This window comes from Amblyomma mixtum, chromosome 2, assembly GCF_055824585.1.
Source record: "Amblyomma mixtum isolate Tamu chromosome 2, ASM5582458v1, whole genome shotgun sequence".
Classification (NCBI taxonomy): Eukaryota; Metazoa; Arthropoda; class Arachnida; order Ixodida; family Ixodidae; genus Amblyomma; species Amblyomma mixtum.
In genome coordinates this window covers 82,287,589-82,307,211 of record NC_143013.1, presented here as the reverse complement: position 1 = coordinate 82,307,211, position 19,623 = coordinate 82,287,589, and the positions used below count along the sequence as shown (strand labels likewise).

General features: G+C 50.7%; 1 pseudogene; it reads left to right on the top strand.

Annotated features, from left to right (window-relative positions):
• The first annotated feature begins 2,138 nt into the window (after nucleotides 1-2,138).
• Nucleotides 2,139-3,323, top strand: LOC149359929 (protein ABHD1-like; annotated as a pseudogene).
• The last annotated feature ends 16,300 nt before the right edge of the window (nucleotides 3,324-19,623 follow it).

Here is a 19,623-nt window from a genome sequence, read left to right as displayed (position 1 = left end):
GCACCAGGCCCATTCCGCACAGTCTCGCCGGATTTCTTTTCATGCATACACTGCCGTAGCCGGCGAAGCAGCATCTTAGTGCATTGCCTATAGTTTACCGAGCGAGCCACCGACACTGTCGCTCCCATTAAAACAAACACGCCGTACAGTTATTGGCTTGCAGTATCTTGGCGCGATGCCGAGGTGCGGACGGCGCCGACGCCGACGGCGCTGCAACTGAAGAAAGAGCTAAACAAAGCTGAGACACTGAAAACAGTGTTCTGTTTGAAGGGGCGAAATACAGGATATATCGCCTTCCTTTCAAAGTGCGCAGCGAACGGCACCGCCGATGCCGACAACGACAACGACACTAGACTAAAGAACTAGGTAAGAAGCCCTAACGATCTGAAAATGGGCTTACGTGGTCATGCCATTCTTGGATCAGGGATTATTCAACATCAACCTCCGACAAATATTAAAGAATTCATGGGACGCATAACAAATTCCCGCAACAAGTCTTATACAATCCCCCAAGGGCCATCCCTCGGACCTTTGTTATTTAATTTATACATTGGTGACATCGGTATGGCCAAATTAGTATTAAAAATGCTTCACTTTGCTGATGACACTGGAGTTCTCCTGGCGCATTCGTGACTGGATTCGGCAGAAATGGCTTACAACTAGAACGAAGACGAGGTTGAAGTAGAAGAAGAATTTGAGATTCCCGCCATTTAATTTCCCGCTTTCAAATACTCACGGTGCGAACTTTCCTCAGGTCGTTGGACCCGATGACTAATGTCAGTACTCCTATTTTTGAATCTCAGCAGGCCTTATTTTTTTACCATCATTGGCCACGATATCAAATGCCACAAATTACCTTAACGCAGAAACTTTTAACACCGATTGGTGTTGATCTCGGTTCTTTGCAGTGGGTTGACGACACGCCGGCAGCAGTGGAATTCCATTTTGACCACATCTTCCCATCTCATGCGAAACACATGCCCACAAACATTTTAAACGGCATTCTTTCTGGTCATATAGCGGAATTCCCCCATCATGTGGTGCCTTCTACTGATGCCTCCGTCAGCTGCCAAAAAGCTGCAGTTGGCATCTTTTCGCAGGATTTGGCATGGAGCTACTCTGTCCGCATCCCAGATTATATCCCTATATTCTTTGCGGAATTTTTGGCTTTTGGAATGGCTCTGCACAAAATTCCGTGTCATGTATCTCACGTTATCATCCTGGCTGATTGTTTGTCAGTTTTAGTCTCCCTTGAAACTTCCCAAAAAGATTTTTTGTGCCGCTTCCTGCGATTTTTTGTCCCGTCCACTTTAAAGGAGGTCCGTTTTGTCTGGGTTCCTGGTCATGCAGGCATTCATTCCAACGAGATGGCTGATTATTTAGCAAGGTCAGCTCTTGACGGGCCAGTAACGCATCCCGTCCCGAATTTCAGTCTGCTGGCGATCTCCAGGTTTCAGCGGTTCCAACACATATCAGCCAGGCTACGCGATCCCTTACTAAATACTACTGATTATCAGCACTTAGCGTATAAACGGAACGTCCGTTCGTGTAAAACCAGGCAGTGTGAGGTATCAATGACGCGACTGCGGTGTAGGATTCCCAGTTTAAATTTATACCTATGCAGATGTGGGTGGTCTCCGACAAACCTATGTGACTCTTGCGGGGACGTTGAATCTGTGGACCATTTCCTTCTCTACTGTCCAAAGTTCGCACTTCAGAGAAAGATTTACCTGGAGGTCCCTCTCTGCAGGTTAGGGCTCCCGTTATCTCTGCCAGCGTTGCTATCGTTCGGAGCGAGCGCCAAAAGATTTGCATTGGGGTCAATTTGTGAGAATCTCCATGATTACATAATTGCAACTGGTAGGTTGATTTGCTAACTCCTTTAGAAGTCTTGGAGTTCTTTTTATATTATTATTATTCTCGCCAAAATGTTCTTTGTTATTTCACTTCAAATATTCTGTCGTTTTTCATGAATACATTTTTCAAAATTCACGTGTGGCTCCGATATTTTGTCGTAATCCTATGGAAATTTCCTTATGTGTACCACTATACCTTGGCCAATCCCCCCACGTGGGTATGTGCCATTATAAAGAGGTGAAGAAGAAGAAGAAGAAGACGTGAGATCGAAGCGGCAGTCGATGGACGTCGTACCAGGTTTAAAGGCGCCCAACAGAAGCAAGTTGTTGCTGTGCCCGGCGTTCCCCGCCTACATTGTCTACTACGTCCTTCTGGTGGTCCGCAAGCCGCAGCTAGTGTCCCGCAGCGGTCGCCTGCGCCGCTTCCTCGGCGTCCAGATGGAGGGCTTGGTCAAGGGCTGTTACCCCACCCCGGTCTGGAGCACCGGCGCCAACCTGCAGCGCCTCGTCGGCTGCCTCTACCACCGGCTGCTGCCGCGGCTCAACTACCGTCGAGAGGTATTGGTGCTCTCGGACCGGGGCCTGGTGGCGCTCGACTGGCTCAGCGAGGACCAACCGAGCCCCGTGGTGCTGCTCGCCTGCGGGGGCTACACGGACAGCCAGAGCCGGCCATGGCGCTCTCTGCTGCCCGCGCTCGGCTTCCCCTGCCTGTTGGTGAACAGGCGCGGAGACGGGGGCCGTGCCCCTCACCACGCACCACATCACTTACGCGACCAGCGTCAGAGACTTTTTCGAGGTGGTGACCAAGGTGCGCAAGCTCTATCCGCGCCCTTGCCTTCTGGCCGTGGGCGTGTCCCTGGGCTGCCTGCTGCTGTCGTGGTACCTCCGCCAGCGGGGACAGCGCGCGCGCAGCTGTACGCGGCGCTGGTGGTGTCGCCGCCCTTCGAGCCTGCGGTGGCCGCCCGCACCCTGCCCAGCCCCTGGAGCTGCAACATGCTGCCGAACGCCTGCATCACGCGCGGACTCATTGGCCGCCTGCGAGACAACGAGGAGGTGGCGCGCATTGCCGAGGTGATCGGGGCTGACGATATTTTTCGTTGCTTGGCACTGGCTTCGTCCGACCAGCACTATGCAGTTCCGGCATTCGGCTTCCGATCGGTGCAGGACTTCTACGAAAACCGCAGCTCGAAGGGCCTGGTGTGCATGGTGCAGCGACCGCTGGTGTTCCTCGGGTCGGCGGACGACTCGCTGAACCCCGAGAGAACCTTGCTCGATGACGAGGTGCTGAAGTCGCCCTGGCTGGCCGCCGTGGTGACTCCGCGCGGGGGCCACATGGCGTTCGTGGAGGGCTAACAGTGGGCACGGCAGCCGTGCTATGCCGAACGATTTGTGGCCGCCCTCGCCGTGCGCCTGTGTCGAGTGTGCTAGGCGCGGGATGTGCAGGTGCTGGAAACGCTTCGGGACTGATAACTCCGGCAAAGTGGAACGAGTCGAATGCTTCTTTATTATTTCTGCTTAACGACTGTCGTTGGGGACTGCCATCACTTAGCACCCCTCCCCCCCCCCCCCCCATATGCAGGTAACACCGTCTTCTACCTTGATCGTGAAATGGAAATATCCACTTTCGTTCGATGCACAAGAACTCTTGTCTGCCTTTTCTGTTAGATTAATCGGAATGACATACTGGTCTACTCCTCGACGCTTATGCAACTTGGTTCGCTGCGCTAAATTTCCGTGTGCTTATTTCCAGCGCAACGAAAAAGAGGTGCCGCGGGAAGAGCACGGATGAGCAAAACGTAAATATTTTTATACCACTAATATTTCCGTTGAAATATCGTGCCATCCCGAAGACAGCGCTTGAGAAACATAATAAACCGATAAAGATCCGATATTAATATAGATTACAATGTTTGGTCTTTTCGGTGAGACCTTAAAGAAGCAAATCAACAGAATAACAATGAAAGGTGCGAATAGTAAGTTACACTGTCTCGATATTGCATTGTTGAATATGCTTTAAAAATTGTATATTACACTAGTGTGGAACAATCACGAAAGTTTGTAGTATATTTAAGCATTATTATGTATCCCGCTTAAAAACGGCAAAAACAATTACATCAAGTTCGAGTTATGAAAACGAATGCTGCATGATACCATGAATTTACGCAGAATATGAAAAGAAATGCCGCGTGTTCTCGAATACTTAGTTCAATCAGCTAAGCCAAAAAAGGCTGACAATAAATAGGATAAAAAAAGGCCAAATATAAAATAAAAAACTGGAGGGCGCTTAAGCTTCGCATTTAAGAGTAGAACGCGAAAGCGTGTTTCAGGTGGTGGTGGTGGTGTAAGTGCAAGTGGTGGTGTAAGTCATATTTTGCAATTGTTTGAATTAATTGATCAACTACACGCTCTAAATTTTCTTAATTACCATCATCAAGCATTAGCTTTTTATTCTGGGCATTTTGACGCCTTCGAACCCCGCATTTTTCGATTTTTTTTTTCATTTCTTTAATTGATCAGTTATTTACAGTTATTTCATTAACTCGGCATAGCCTATCACACACCATTCGGTGATCATTCACTAGAAGCACACATTGCCATCATACGAGTTTTTTACGCAGCCCCCGGTTATTACCAACACGCGGTGCCGGCCACGCCCACGGCTTTTCGACCGAACGAGCTCTATACGCTCGCGCATAAAACAAAATGGTTTTTTATGCATTGTATTTAGATCGCTGCGCTTTCTGGAACTCACCCTCTCAGTCCATTGTTCTGGTGATTACAACATACACCGGCTACTTTTTATTACATTCCATGGAGCAGAAATGATTTTATATGATTTTGTTGCCAAAATTGATTGTTTTTTATCATGTATTACACACCACAGCTTTCATGGTCTGTGTAGCAGTGCCGTGTGAGCCTCTGGCTGCCTGTGTCGTATAGCACAGCACAATTGTTCTTAATTGGCGCAGAATTCTACTCTGCACTTGTACATGATATTTGGAATAAACTGAATTCCTCTTATTATTACTGCCCATTAATGTTCTGCGCGCTTCGTACCACACGAATCAACGCAGAGACGTCTCTCTATCTCTCTCTCTCATTTATGTAACACAACCTCACAGCGTATGAATCTCCTCCCACCTATTTTTAGGGGTTGAGACAGCCGTCCAGCTTTCGGGCATAGGATATACGTGTATCGTGCATATTCCAGAATAGTTCAGACACAGTCGCTATCGCCCAAAGTATCTTATTAATATTATTAATAAGTAGTCGAGCCGGCGGGCGACGTGACAATATTGTGGTGAACCTGCTCTGATGATAGGCGAGGTCTGCCACATGTATCTTTTTAGGATATATGGTTTTGATTACTGTTTCCGAAACGTTTAAAAAGGAAGTGCGCAAGGCTGTATAGAAGAGGCGCCGTAAGCGGTAGTCGGCAGTGTCCGTAGGGCGAGGTACTTATATCAAAGCCAACTCTGATTTTTCTTACCATGCCCGCTAAGTTTTTCAAGAGTCCGACAGATTCATGCTGCAACCCGTCTCCAACAACTGATAACTGGCCTTTGTACCGGCCTGTACGTTCATTGTTCAAACAATAATTATTATTATTATTATTATAATGGTATACTCTATAAAATGTGTAATGCTCAACATATGGTTTGATATTGAAAAATTTATGAATATGAAATTGCAATGACTGTGTTTTCTTACCTCACTAAAACGTTCAAGGCCAGTTCAAGACCGAGAAGTTTGAGAAAAAGAAATAAAAAAAACACTGGACAGTAAAAAATGTGTAAAGTGAATGTTTTAGCGTCAGCTATGACATGAGAGCCAGGAATTTTCACAGTATTCTGGCCTAAACTCCTAAGCTCCTCTGCGATGCCGAGCGCATGTACTGCAACACGCGTCGCCTAGTGCACCATGCCCCTTCCGCATAGTCTCGCCGGTTTCTCAAACATACACTGCCGCAGCCGGTTAAGCAGCGTCCTGGTGGGTCGCGAAGTTCGCCGAGAGAGCTACCGCCGCCACCGCTCCCATCAAAACAAACACGCCGTACAGTTACTGCTATGCACTATCTTTCCACGATTCCAATGTCTGTGCTGCGGACGGCGCCGACGTCGACGGCGGTGCAACTGAGGAAGGAGCTAAACAGGCCTAAGGCACTGAAAACAGTATTCTGTTTGAAGGGGCGAAGTACTGGTGATGAAGGGACCACAAGCGCAAGGAGCAGCAAAGGCAGATCGGGCAGGAGAGTCGTACTCATGCAGGTGACTCGCGCGCGTGTGATCAGCGATGACGAAGTGCGGCTGGAATTTCGCCTCTATCGTCTATGCACCCTGGCCAATCCCCACCATGGGTATGTGTCATTAAGCCTAAGGACATCATCATCATCATCGTCTTCCTTAGAAAGTGCGCTGCGGACGGCGCCACCGACGTCGACGCCGACAACGACAGCGGCGCGAAACTGAGGACTTATCTAACAAGAGCTAACGCTCGAAAAAGGTATTACGTGGTCAACAATTCGTGGTTCAGGGATTATTCCACATCAACAGCCGACACTTATTAAGAATAGAATGCACCGGAAGAATGAAAGATTACATGCAACTAGACTTCAAGAGTCCCCCACGCACGTTGTACCATTTTTATTTAATTTATATATTAGTGGCATCGGTAAGGCCAAATTATTACTCAAAATGTTTCACTTTGCTGGCAACACGGCAGTCTTCTTGCCGCACTCATGATTGGATGCGGCAGAAGTGGCGTACTACTAGAACGAAGAGGAGGTTGAAGTAGAAGAAGAACGTGAGGATCGATGCATTGGTCGATGGACGTCGTGTCACGCTTCAAGGCGCCCACCAAAGGCGACATGCTGCTGCGCCTGGCGTGCCCCACCAACGTTGTCTGCGACTTGCTGGTCGCCTGCGCAGCTTCCTCAGCGTCCAGATGTAGGGCTTCGCGAAGACCTTCTACCGCATCCCGGTCTGGCGCACCGCAGCCAACCTGCAGCGCCTCGTCGGCTGCCTTTACCACCGGTTGCTGCCGCGGCTCAACTACCGTCGCGAGGTGTTGGTCGAGCGCCTCCATGCTCCGGCGCCAACCTGCAGCGCCTCTCCGGCTGCCCCTACCACCGGTTGCTGCCACGGCTCAACTATTGTTGCGTGGTGTTGGCCCAGCGCCACCAGGCTCCGGCGCCAACCTGCAGCGCCTCGCCGGCTGGCCCTACCACCGGTTGGTGCCGCGGCTCAACTACCGTCGCGAGGTGTTGGTCGAGCGCCTCCATGCTCCGGCGCCAACCTGCAGCGCCTCTCCGGCTGCCCCTACCACCGGTTGCTGCCACGGCTCAACTATTGTTGCGTGGTGTTGGCCCAGCGCCACCAGGCTCCGGCGCCAACCTGCAGCGCCTCGCCGGCTGGCCCTACCACCGGTTGGTGCCGCGGCTCAACTACCGTCGCGAGGTGTTGGTCGAGCGCCACCAGGCTCCGGCGCCAACCTGCAGCGCCTCGTCGGCTGCCCCTACCACCGGTTGCTGCCGCGGCTCGACTACCGTCTCGAGGTGTTGGTCGAGCGCCACCAGGCTCCGACGCCAACCTGCAGCCCCTCGCCGGCTGGCCCTACCACCGGTTGCTGCCGCGGCTCGACTACCGTCGCGTGGTGTTGGTCGAGCGCCACCAGGCTCCGCAGCCAACCTGCAGCGCCTCGTCGGCTGCCTTTACCACCGGTTGCTCCCGCGGCTCAACTACCGTCGCGAAGTGTTGGTCGAGCGCCACCAGGCTCCGGCGCCAACCTGCAGCGCCTCGCCGGCTGGCCCTACCACCGGTTGCTGCCGCGGCACAACTACCGTCGCGAGGTGTTGGTCGAGCGCCACCAGACTCCGGCGCCAACCTGCAGCGCCTCGTCGGCTGCCCCTACCACCGGTTGCTGCCGCGCCTCAACTACCTTCGCGAGGTGTTGGTCGAGCGCCACCAGACTCCGGCGCCAACCTGCAGCGCTTCGTCGGCTGCCCCTACCACCGGTTGCTGCCGCGGCTCAACTACCGTCGCGAGGTGTTGGTGCTCTCGGACCGGGGCCTGGTGACGCTAGACTGGCACAATGACGACCAACCGGGTGTCGTGGTGCTGCTCGCCTGCGGGGGCTACACGGACAGCCAGAGCCGGCCGTGGCGCCCTCCGCGGCTCGCGCGCGCCGCCCTCGTCTTCCCCTGCCTGGTGGTGAGCGTTAGCGGCGGCGGGGGCGTGCCCCTCACCACGCATCGCATCGCCTACGCGGCCAGTGCCAGAGACTTTGCCGAGGTGGTGAGCAAGGTACGCAAGCTCTATCCTCGCCAGTGCCTTCTGGCCGTGGGCATGTCCCCGGGTGGCCTGCTGCTGTCCTTCCACCTCTGCCAGCGGGGACCGGGCACGCAGCTGGACGTGGCGCTGGTCGAGTCGCCGTCCTTCGAGCCTGCGGTGGCCGTCCGCACCCTGTCCAGCCTCTGGAGCTGCCAGATGCTGTCGAACGCCTGCATCACGTGCGGACTCGTCGGCCGCCTGCGACACCACGAGGAGGTGGTGCGCGTGTTCCGTACGATGTGTTCCGTTGCTGTGCACTGGCTTCGTCCGACAAGCACTATGCAGCTCCGGCGTTCGGCTTCCGATCGGTGCAGGACTTTATGAAAACTGCAGCTCGAAGGGCCGGCTGTGCGTGGTGCAGCGACCGCTGGTGTTCCTAGGGTTGGCGGACGACTCGCTGAACCCCGAGGAAGACGAGGTGCTCAGGTCGCCGTGGCTGGCCACCGTAGTGACTCCCCGCTGAGGCCACATGAGTCTTGTGAATTGCTAACTGTGACCCTGCCAGCCCTCCTAGGTCGAATTATTTGTGGCTGCCTTCGCCGTGGGCCTGTATCAAGTGTGCAAGGCGCCTGGCGTGCAGGTGCTGCGGATGCTGGGCGACTGACGCCTTCTCGAAGTCATAAAACTCGGGCAACGTGAAAGGAGTTGAACGCTTTTTTATTACAATTATTTCTTAGAGATTATCGTTAGGGACTGCCGTTACGTAGATCCCACCACCCCATATGAGGGTATATTTCAACTTGATCGTGAAATAAATACTTCTACTTTCGTTCAATACACAAGGGCACTTATCTGCTTTTTCTGTTCGCTACATTAATCGGAATAGCATGCTGGTTAACTGCCCGGCGCTGATCCAACTTGGTTCGCTGCGCTATGTTCTATTGTCTTCATTTCCAGGTCAATTAAAATGAGGTGACGCGTGAACAGCAGACATAAACAAAAAGTAAACATTTTTATAAGTCTAATATTCTCTTCGAAGTATCGCGCTAACCCAAAGACATAGCGCTTGAGAGAAATAGCGCATAAACGAATCAGAGAATCGATAGTAATAAATGAGATTGCATTGTTTGGTCTCTGTTGTGAGACGTTAAAGAAGAAAAGAGAATAACAATGAAATGTGCGAATAACAAGTTAACTATGTCTGAATATGGCACTGTTCAAAAATATCTTTTAGAAAACTAGGCATGCATACCGTGATTGCTGAAAAATCTCGAGATTATGTATCATATTTAAGCATTATTATGATTCCGACTTCAAAACGGCAAAAACTAAATTCGGCTTAAGAAAAATCTACACTTTATAATAACACGAGTTCATTCAAACTATGCCAAGATATGTCGCATGTTCTACGTTACTTCCTTTGATCCGCTAAGCGAAAATAGCCTGAAAATGAACTGAAAGAAAAAAGGCCAAACATGGAATGCAAAGGAAATACTTTTCTACGTATTTTATTTAGATTGCTGTGCTTATTTATTGGTTTGGTTTATGGGGTTTAACGTCCCAAAGCGACTACGGCTATGAGAGACGCAGTATTGGAGGGCTCCGCAAATTTCGACCACCTGGGGTTCTTTAACGTGCACTGACATCGCACAGTACACGGGCCTCTAGAATTTCTCCTCCAAAGAAATTAAACCGCCGCGGCCGGGATCGAACCCGTGTCTTTCGGGTCAGCAGCCGAGCACCATAACCACTGAGCCACCGCGGCGGCGCTGTGCTTATTGAAAGTGACCCCATAATTTCATTGTTCTGGTGTTAAGAACGTGCAACGATTACTTTGCATTCCATGGAGCAGAAATACTTTTCTGTTTTGATTGCGAAAATTATAATTGGATGTGATTCTGTATTCCGTACCACAGCTTTCACGCTGTTTGGCGCGCTATGGCATGTGAGCCGCAGTGGAGGGCTCGGGATAAATTTCGATCACCTGAGGTTCCCTAATGTCGTCTGACAACTCACAGCACATAGACGCTTTTGCACTTAGCCTCCATCAAAATGCGGGTGCAGCGACCGGGATTAGATACGGCGATCTTGGTCTCAGCAACCGCACGGCAAGGTAAGCCACTGATGCCGCGCGGTGGGCACGTTATTGACGTATTTACCTCGCTGCAATCTACATCTCACATCTGACGCATCTTCCTTACCTGCGCACGTTCATTTTGTTCACTCACTCACTCACTCACTCACTCACTCACTCACTCACTCACTCACTCACTCACTCACTCACTCACTCACTACTCACTCACTCACTCACTCACTCACTCACTCACTCACTCACTACTCACTCACTCACTCACTCACTCACTCACTACTCACTCACTCACTCACTCACTCACTCGCTCACTCACTACTCACTCACTCACTCACTCACTCACTCACTCACTACTCACTCACTCACTCACTCACCTCTCTCACTTGCTTCACTAACTCACCTCTCACTCATTCACTCACTCACTCAGTCACTCACTCACACGCTACTCACTCACTCACAGATCGTGGCTGTGAAAATGTTGTGGGAGTGTTTCAATAAAAAAAAAATAGAAAACAAAAATATATGATTTTTCTTTTTTTCGGCGCTTAGAAGCGATACGGGACTTCGAAATGGCCGCGGGCGTGTAAAGAAGCTTCAAGCACGCAGCTGCCTACAGATGCTTTGTGACGGCGGCCATAAGGAGGGCTGCAAATGCGGAAGCACTCTGTAAACATCATGATGTAAACAAAAACAAAGCAACACCTCTCAAAGCTGGACGCTGCTCTTTTATTTCCCCGATGCGGGCACCCACACCTGTCCGCCAAAATAACTGCCGGGCGAAAAGTTTCGTCGATCGTCTCCCCTCTCTCTCTCAAACGTGATCGAGGGGTCTCCCTCCACGACCACCTAAGCATCTGCGTGCGCGCTGCCACAGGGCCTCCTGGCGTTCGCACGTCTAGCCGCCAACGGCGCCTTTCGTCATCGTCCATCTTCCGTGTGCTTGCGACCTCTTGCGCCACCGCTACATAGGCCTCTCGGCGGGCAGAGTTTCATTTCGTTGCTTCGCTCTAAAAGAAACGCCGCCCCGGCGTTGCTTTTACGGAGTCATTAGTGGAGTCTTATATATATACTGGGAGCCGCGAATCTCGGGAACCTGTAGCAGCTGCTCCGCTAAAGTTGGGGGCTCGTCCTTACTGAAATACGATCACATACGTTTCTCTCTGACAAAAAAATACGTGCAGCGCTGCCGCAGGTTGGTCTGGCGCATGCGTGATTGAGCGTCTATAAAACTAAAGTGTCTAGCGTGTTTTAGACGCATTCTAGAGATTCTAGAAAGTGTCTCATTCGTAATTTTCGTCGCAGCGCAGTGGTAACAATGTCCTGTACCTTTACCAACAATGTAACAATGCTTGTACATTTACCAAATTTTGCGAACTGCGGTATGTTATTATCTGAACTCACTTGTTTTTGTCTGTTTTGCTATACTTTTATTATGCTTTTTATTTCTAACCTATTTTACTCAAACTTCTGTATTTGGCACCCCTTACACAATGCCTCTCCGGAAGCCTGCAACGTATGTGAGAATAAATAAATAAAATTAGCCTTTCATTGCTCAGTTCTAAATGGAATAACGACTTAATGAAGGATTAATTCACCCTAATCGATGGTTGAGATGCTAAGGCGTTCGGCTGCTAAGCATGAGGACGCGGGAAAGAATTCCAACCGCGGCGGCCGCGCCCTGATGGAGGCGAAGCTTAGGAACGTCTAAGTGCAGCTGCGAGACGTCAATTCGCGTAAAGGAATCTGACGCGGGCGTAATTAGGAACCATCGACTATGGCGTCCTTTATAGCCTACATGTAGCTCTGAAGCATTGAACCCCGCACATGATCAACCTCGTCGTCGCCATCCTCATCATAATCAGACCACTTACACCCACTGTAAGACGAAGGCCTTTCCCATATTCCTGCTATTCCCTCTGTTACGCTATAGCTGCAACCATATTTACATTTGAACTTCCCAAACCTATCGGCCTTTCTCTGCTGCACGTGCCTTCTCTTGGAGCGCACTCCGTTACCCTACAAGGAGCCATCGGTTATTTTGCTATTGCAGTACGTGCCTTGCCCATGTCCATATGCTATTCTTGATTGCAGCTAGGAAGTCATTAACCTGAGTTTATTCTCTAACCCATCCACGTTTAGTATAACATTACCTAATAAGAGATTGACTTACATCGTGTAGGGAGCAGGCACAGCGAGCACATTCGTACGTGAGCATCCGCAGCTGTGCACACAACTACACAGAGCTGGCTCCAGAGCGTGACAGTACGTGCGCGCATAAACAAACAAACAAACCAGCAAAAACACGCGCGCGCGCTCACGCATACAGATGTTCGTACTACACCTGCGCGAAAAGCGAAACTTACGCCCACGGTAGGTTACGTTGAGAGTAGCGAGACGTGAGGAGTAATTAAATTATCCCCACTGGGAGCCCTGTGCTCTGTAAACGCGCGTGCTGTTAGGTAAGAGGGAGGAGCCGGAGTTTTATCAAGTTGTTGCACGGAGAAGTTCGACCATCTGTCCTGAAAGCGTTTTGGTTTAGTTCATCTATGCGTTCGCGTTCTTTCGACCCGCCCATATGGTTTCACTCCTGCATTATACCAGGTCACGTTTGCAGTACTCGACACACCGTGGTAACTGGCAGGTTATACTAGGCTTGGTTACATTAAGATGTTTTGCTTGGTGCCTAAAGTGATTCCTTCTTTTGTGTCTGCTTTTGAAATATGCACTGAGATGAGAGCAGGCGTAGACTTTAGGAAGAAATAAGCGCCACTTTCAGAGCGCAGCTCTCAGGCGCCCGTTCCTGGCTTCCACGTTTAGTCGGCGTCAGCGTAGTCGTCGGCGTAGTCGGTGGCGTAGTCGGCGTAACCGGCTGTCCAAATAGCATAGAGAAACGCCACCTCGAGGGTGGCTGCCACCTGTCACTGTGAGTCGGCGTTAGACGCCACCTACCACTGCGAGTCAGCGTAGTCTTCGTAATTAACACGCCACCTGACAAGTCACAGGCCACCCTGTCACCTGACAGGTGACAGATGGTAGGTAGTCGCAGAGCTAACCGCCACCTGCCACGACGAAAGCGGAGGAATGGACAGCTGGAAGGTGGCTGCCACGGAAAGATCCCGGAGGGCAGCGTAACACGCCACCTGCAACTACGAGGTGGCATAGTCGGCGTAACACGCCACCTACCACTACGAGTCGGCGTAGTCGTCGTAATTAGCACGCCCCTTGACAGGTCACAGGCCACCCTGTCACCTGACAGGTGACAGGTGGTAGGTAGTCGCAGAGCTAACCACCACCTGCCACGACGAAAGCGGAGGAATGGGCAGCTGGAAGGTGGCTGCCACGGAAAGATCCCGAAGGGCAGCGTAACACGCCATCTGCCACTACGAGGTGGCATAGTCGGCATAACCCGCCACCTACCACTACGAGTCGGCGTAGTCGTCGTAATTAGCACGCCCCTTGACAGGTCACAGGCCACCCTTTCACCTGACAGGTGGTAGTTAGTCGCAGAGCGAACCGCCACCTTCCAGGACGAAAGCGGAGGAATGGACAGCTGGAAGGTGGCTGTCCTGGAAGATCCCGAAGGGCAGCGTAACACGCCACCTGCCAGCGGTGGTAGGTGGCGTGTCAATGGCGTGTCAAGCGCTGCGCCCAAATTTTGCATTACTGACTATCCCAATCGTCTGTCAATTTTTTCAAGCAACTTTGGCTAATAAAATAGTGTCTCATAATTGTGAATATGAGCGAGAACCACGCTTAAACATCACCAGTTTAGTTAAAGGTTGGGCCAATGCCTGCCTGCGAGTTTATAAAGCAGGAACACAGTTTTCTCGCGTTATCATTATCGCGTCTATTCGTTCTGAAACGCGTACTTCTTTATAAAGAGTACATAGTCGCCTTAGTGTCTCGTTCGCCCCAATCAATGAGAGCTTGTACTTCATGTAAGCGAGCGGCGATCACGACGCGATCGCCCACACGTCCTCTATGCAAATGCAAATGCGGTCTTGAAACGGTCGAAAATAAGATCATAAACTTTAAAGTTCAAAGACGCAGGTTCTGCTCAACTGCTACACAGTTGCTGCAAGGCGGCGACTGCCGGTATACGACAAACGAAGATGTATAACCGACTTTATCAACCGTTCCTGCCGCTTCGAAAAGTACGGCACCAAGGAAATAAGCAGAATAAAAATGGACCCGCCTCGGTCGGGGCTCGCAGAGATTTGTGCGGACAACAAAAACAAACTTCCAGTACGGGTGCGACGCAAACACGGAGCAATACGACAATAAACGAGCGGCGGAAGAAATAAGCAATAAACAAAGCGGCGCTGGCGATAAGCGCCGTGGCCGCCGCAGAATTTGTACCGCACGGCCAGTACGTGGCGCGAATGTCGAATCCCGGTCGGTGACAGAGAGCGGGCGAGGCGACCTTTTAAGGGCTTACCGCCTTCGATAAGCGAATGAAACAAAATGTATCAGGAAATAGACAGAGGACAGTTAACCTGGGGCGCTTGTAAGACCGAAGAAAAGTTATCGGGGCCCGATATCTCATTTCGTTTTGAAAAGGGGAGGAGGCCTCCCTTTAAAGGGGCTCCCCCGTCAAAGTGTTGTGACCTGGCCCGGCCGTGAGGCATGTACACATACGGCCAAAGAGAAGAGCTTTGCGGAACCGTGAACTTTTGGCGGCGCAGGTGAGATACCGGTGCGTGGAAAAAAGAAAAGAAAAACAAACAAGACGGAGACGAGCTCGCCATACAACGGCGATTTCCGGATTGCCGGTGTTTTATTCTTCTTTCTCTCTGGAAGAACCAGCCTCGCGCCAAGATTATGAGGTATGACGAAGCTACGGATGAAGAGCGAGACAGCCACGAGGAATAGATGGCTTTTAACGGAATGTAGGGGTACTTAGGGGACGGCCCAGGTTATCTCCTTCTTGCGTAACTAATATGAACGAGTAGAAAAATAAATTACTTTATACATGGTTTCAGGTCACGAACAAGTAATATCACGATGCCAGTGGTGGCAGTGTTAATATTTATGAAGTGTTACAGTTTATATATGCTCCGCAATCAGGGGACAAGCTCTTAGCACTATTAGTTCGTGATTCTCGCAACAGATGCCGCAAGTGGCTTTAGAGATCCAGACTTTTTGCATGAAATAAACTACAAATTAGAACGTTAGACGTAACCCGAAGGTACTAAAAGCGAACATTAAGATGATGGCAACAGAAATGTAAGTAATGCTGAAAGAAAAAATATAATATGCTTTCAGAGCAATGCAGTCTTGTGGGAACTTTTCGAAACTGCAGAGTTTGAAGGGGATAATAAAGCGCTATTTAACAACGCTCATCTGTTCGTTCAAACAGAGTTGGATACCCTTCTCCGCAGAGCAACAGATATCCTACTGATGTCGTACAGGGCAAACTGGAACCTCCATTGAAGCAACAAGCTGGTAAACAGAAGAAAAAAATATATCCGAGGGTTTTTCTGCGGTTCATCATCAAATATGAGCTCACAAGCAGTTAAACGTCACGACGAATACTAAATGGTGGTTTCAGGGATAACTTCCAGAACTGCTGGCAGTGAAGTGGCTTGGGAAGCACTACGACGACAAGATTGCTTACAACTGAAGCTATCGGACAGGCAGGTTTATTCTCGAAAATATTTCTGCACAAGGCAACGAACGCAGTATCTCTTGCTCGTAGCTGTTCATTTGTCATCTTTACTAATTCTGTATGCTGATACTGAATTGTGCAGATGAACAAATCGACCTTCAGACGTGACAAGCGAAAACCATGTGGTGACACTGGAGTTTCAAAGACGCCGACCATGGCATTTAACATCTTTACCAACTAGCTTCTCTCCCGGCATGAAACCGGCTGTCACGGAGGCGACACTCCCAAAATCCATCACGCTTCAAACAACCTTACCTGTGCGAACTCACTGCTCCATTTACGACCACAACCACTCTGAAAGGAAAATAGAGGAAGCGGTGACGTTGCGCTCTCCGCTGACAGCTCTGCACGTCAATCCCTTCCAAGTCGACGCTTCAGGAGCCGAGACAACCGTGGCAAATTCGCGTTTGAGGATCAGACCTGGGATCCTTTCCGTATCCTTTTTGTCGCCGTCGTTCTGCTGCAGATGGAGCCACCTGTGTACCTTAGGCGCCGCGAAGACAAGAACCGGGCGGTCAACCAAATACGAATGTGCTGGGCAAGCACAACGGTGACGACAGAGAGGACGAACAGAAGCGGTCACTTTTAGCGAACGGAAACGCGGAAAGCGCCGGGGAAGAGTACCATAGCGGATCTATAGAGCACAGGAGGAAGAAAGGGTCGTCGGTGGGCTGGTTGCCTTTGGGATTGTGCGATGAGCAGGATTCCCCTCCTTGAACCCAAGAACCTGACCCTTCCGGGGGAGGCGCTTTCTTGCTGTTCAGGGGGCGTTCTTTTTAAAAAGAGAGCGGCAACTCCTAAGACCCTGCGCACAATATCACAAAAGGGGTTCCGACAAACATCCGCCAAGGGTCATCAGCCGCGGGTCAAGCTTTTCCAGGCAGCAACGCTGCATCGTCCATCGGGAGGGTGAGGTGAAGCGGGGGGGGGGGGGGGGGGGGGTTGCAGGGGCAAAAGGGGCTTCGTGAAAAGGGAGTTTCGGAAGCACAAGGAAGAAAGGCGCTGGGGAATGGTGCAGGGGAAGTCGGTAGGACTTGGAGCGTAAGGTTAGTGTACATACGCGCTCGGTGAGGTAACTTATCGGAAACGGATGCAATGGACGTCTCGGCTCGACACCGCCGGCTGTTCTCACTCGGTTCCTTCCTCTGTATCCGTACTGTTCCCGCGAGAGTCGATCTCCGCCACCCGCGCGCCGCCGACTCTCGGAGTGGGGTCCCTTTCTGTTGTTGAGGGGAAATATAGGAAGAAAGGGAGAAAAAGGGAAAGAATCGGAGGAAGTGTCTTCCGCAATTCGCACGGCGCCCTTATTTGTTAAAAGGGGTTTGTCATCGCGTTTCCGCTCCGCGCGTCCCAAACAAACAACACGGGGGACAAACAAGCCAAGCCACTTTTGTGTGTCGCGAACAGGAGAGGGCGTTTTGTTGTGTCCCGAGCGATATTAGGGGTTCATTCGGCGGGCTGACTGTCTGGGCGCTGTGTTTGGCCCGCTGTTTGGGCGCGTTTGGCTCTTCTCTCGCCGGGAGAAAACGGAATGGGAAGCGAGCATTCACTCTGACAAGCAGACGCTAGGTTCTTAGCGTGACGACAGTGGGTGCTGTGCGCGGTCTTCGTTTGCGAGCGCCTCCTCCTCTCCCTCAGTTTGGCGCCGTTGTTGGCGTTGGTCGGTGTGTGTAGCTCAAGCGGGTGTCGTTCGCTCTCGCCCCGAGGAGCGGATGCAGGTTGCGCGGGATATTGTCCTTGTCCGCTCTTGCCTCTTCGCTCTCCAATGTGCTCCCCAATAGGGATGATAGAGCTGAACGAAAAGGGGAATGGGTAGAGCTTCGGAGCTTGTTTGTGTGTGTACGGAAGAGGATTGACGGTGGACGCGCACTGTGAGTTGGCCTGACGTAATGGAGCGGGTTGTGCTAAACTGACAGCCCTTGCCGTGAAGGACATTACGAATAGCCAGCGTGGGCTGGTGGAAGTGATCGTTGGGGGATTTTTTCACAAGGTCGTTGACCTAAGAGCAATGGACACGATGCTTCGATGCCGATAAAGACACAGTTGTCGTGTCTCACAGCACATTGGATACTTGGCATTGTTCGCTCACTCGTTTTCGAAACGTTATTAAGAACATGGCGTTAAACAGCTTGAGCATTGAACTAAGAAAAAAATGCACACGCACAGTTCGCGAAGCCTGAGGTGTCAAGCGAACCGGGCTACATACCTTAGGGTACTTGATGGGTTGTTTCTTTTATCACCGGGCAGGACCACAGAAGGGCAGCTTTTCTGAAATGCTTACAAGTCGGAGAGGATTTTACCTAGTTTGTAACTAATTATTTTTTTAGTGTCAAACATTTTATACAATAGTTTCGTCTGAAAACTCTTGGACCATTTTTTTTCCACAGACGGCAGATATTTTCAGAGAAGTACATTTTTAAAGGATTCTGCCAAAAAAACTGCATTTTCATTTCAACTCGGAGTGCAGATACGTCAGCTGATATTGATGAAAACAAAGAGAACGTGAACCATGATGCCAGATTTGTCTTTTATTAGGAAAAGCGATAACAAATTTAAGGGTCCATTCTCCGAACAGGCCAAATAGGATCGTTCCGGGAAGGCATTATCGAGTGATCGAACCCGTGAACGAAGCAGGAAAGTTTGTACCAGCTCGCAACCGCAAGGAAGCTTAAATAAAGGCGGCCTGCGAGTTCCCACCAGACCTTCGAGAGACCACAATACTAAAAGTATACACAACAAGCATATTCGAAAGTCCAGGCGCAAGGGCTTCTTTTTCATGACCACTGCGATTAGAAAGCCCCGAAAAGCTCGCTTCGGAACAGTTTCAAGAATGGCGGAACACGAAACAGGGGGTTTGGCCGCTACAAATAACAAAAACCACGCCCTGTCTAATTTTGCGATGTTTTCACTTCTGCCTTACATTGTGAGAGCGAAGCTCTGAAAGAACGATCGCGTACAAAAACACAAAATAGCGCGAAAATGGACTGGACAACAAGCACATTCAACAACTCTGAGACTGAAATGAACTTTGGGAGTACCGGTGATTCATAACAGTACACCGTTTCTTTCTTCCCTTCGTGAAGCGCAGCACCGCCCCAGACTCTTGTCTTCTCCCACGCCTTTTCTTCAGAGATGGAGTCCCGAGAGTAAGGTAGAGTGCAGCGAACTTTCACGCAACGAATTCCCGGAAACCGCGTGCGCGCGCACGCGTGTCTGGCCGGCTGGCTGAACCTGAATAACGCGCGCACTCCGCCCACTCTCGTTTTCCGCCCGCGTTGCGTCCGATGGAGATCGCTCCCTCTACCGAATGTGTGTACAGGGTAGACCACACTTAACGGGAACACCGAAGTGTGTGTTGCTACTGCCCGCGCAGCGACAGCTGTGAGCGCATCCCGCAGCTGGAGTGATGTCACAATGTCTGCGGCCTGTCACACTTCATGATGACGTTGTCTGTTCAAGTTACATGTGGCACACCCTGTTCACAATCTCTACGTTGTCCTCAGCCACTGGCGTTTCTGATGCTGAACATGAGCTCCTCTTCGAGTGCGGTGTTTTTCGAGCTTCCAGAATTCAACAATTCTGGACAAAAGCATTTTTGAGCGGTTTATGAACCCAATTTTTTCATATAATGTAATCAAGATATCCGCGGATCACTCGACGGCACTCTTGTATTTCTTTTTCTAATAACGTTTTTGCAATCGTCAAAAACGCTCCCCATTGCTTTTCTAAGACAGTCCTAAC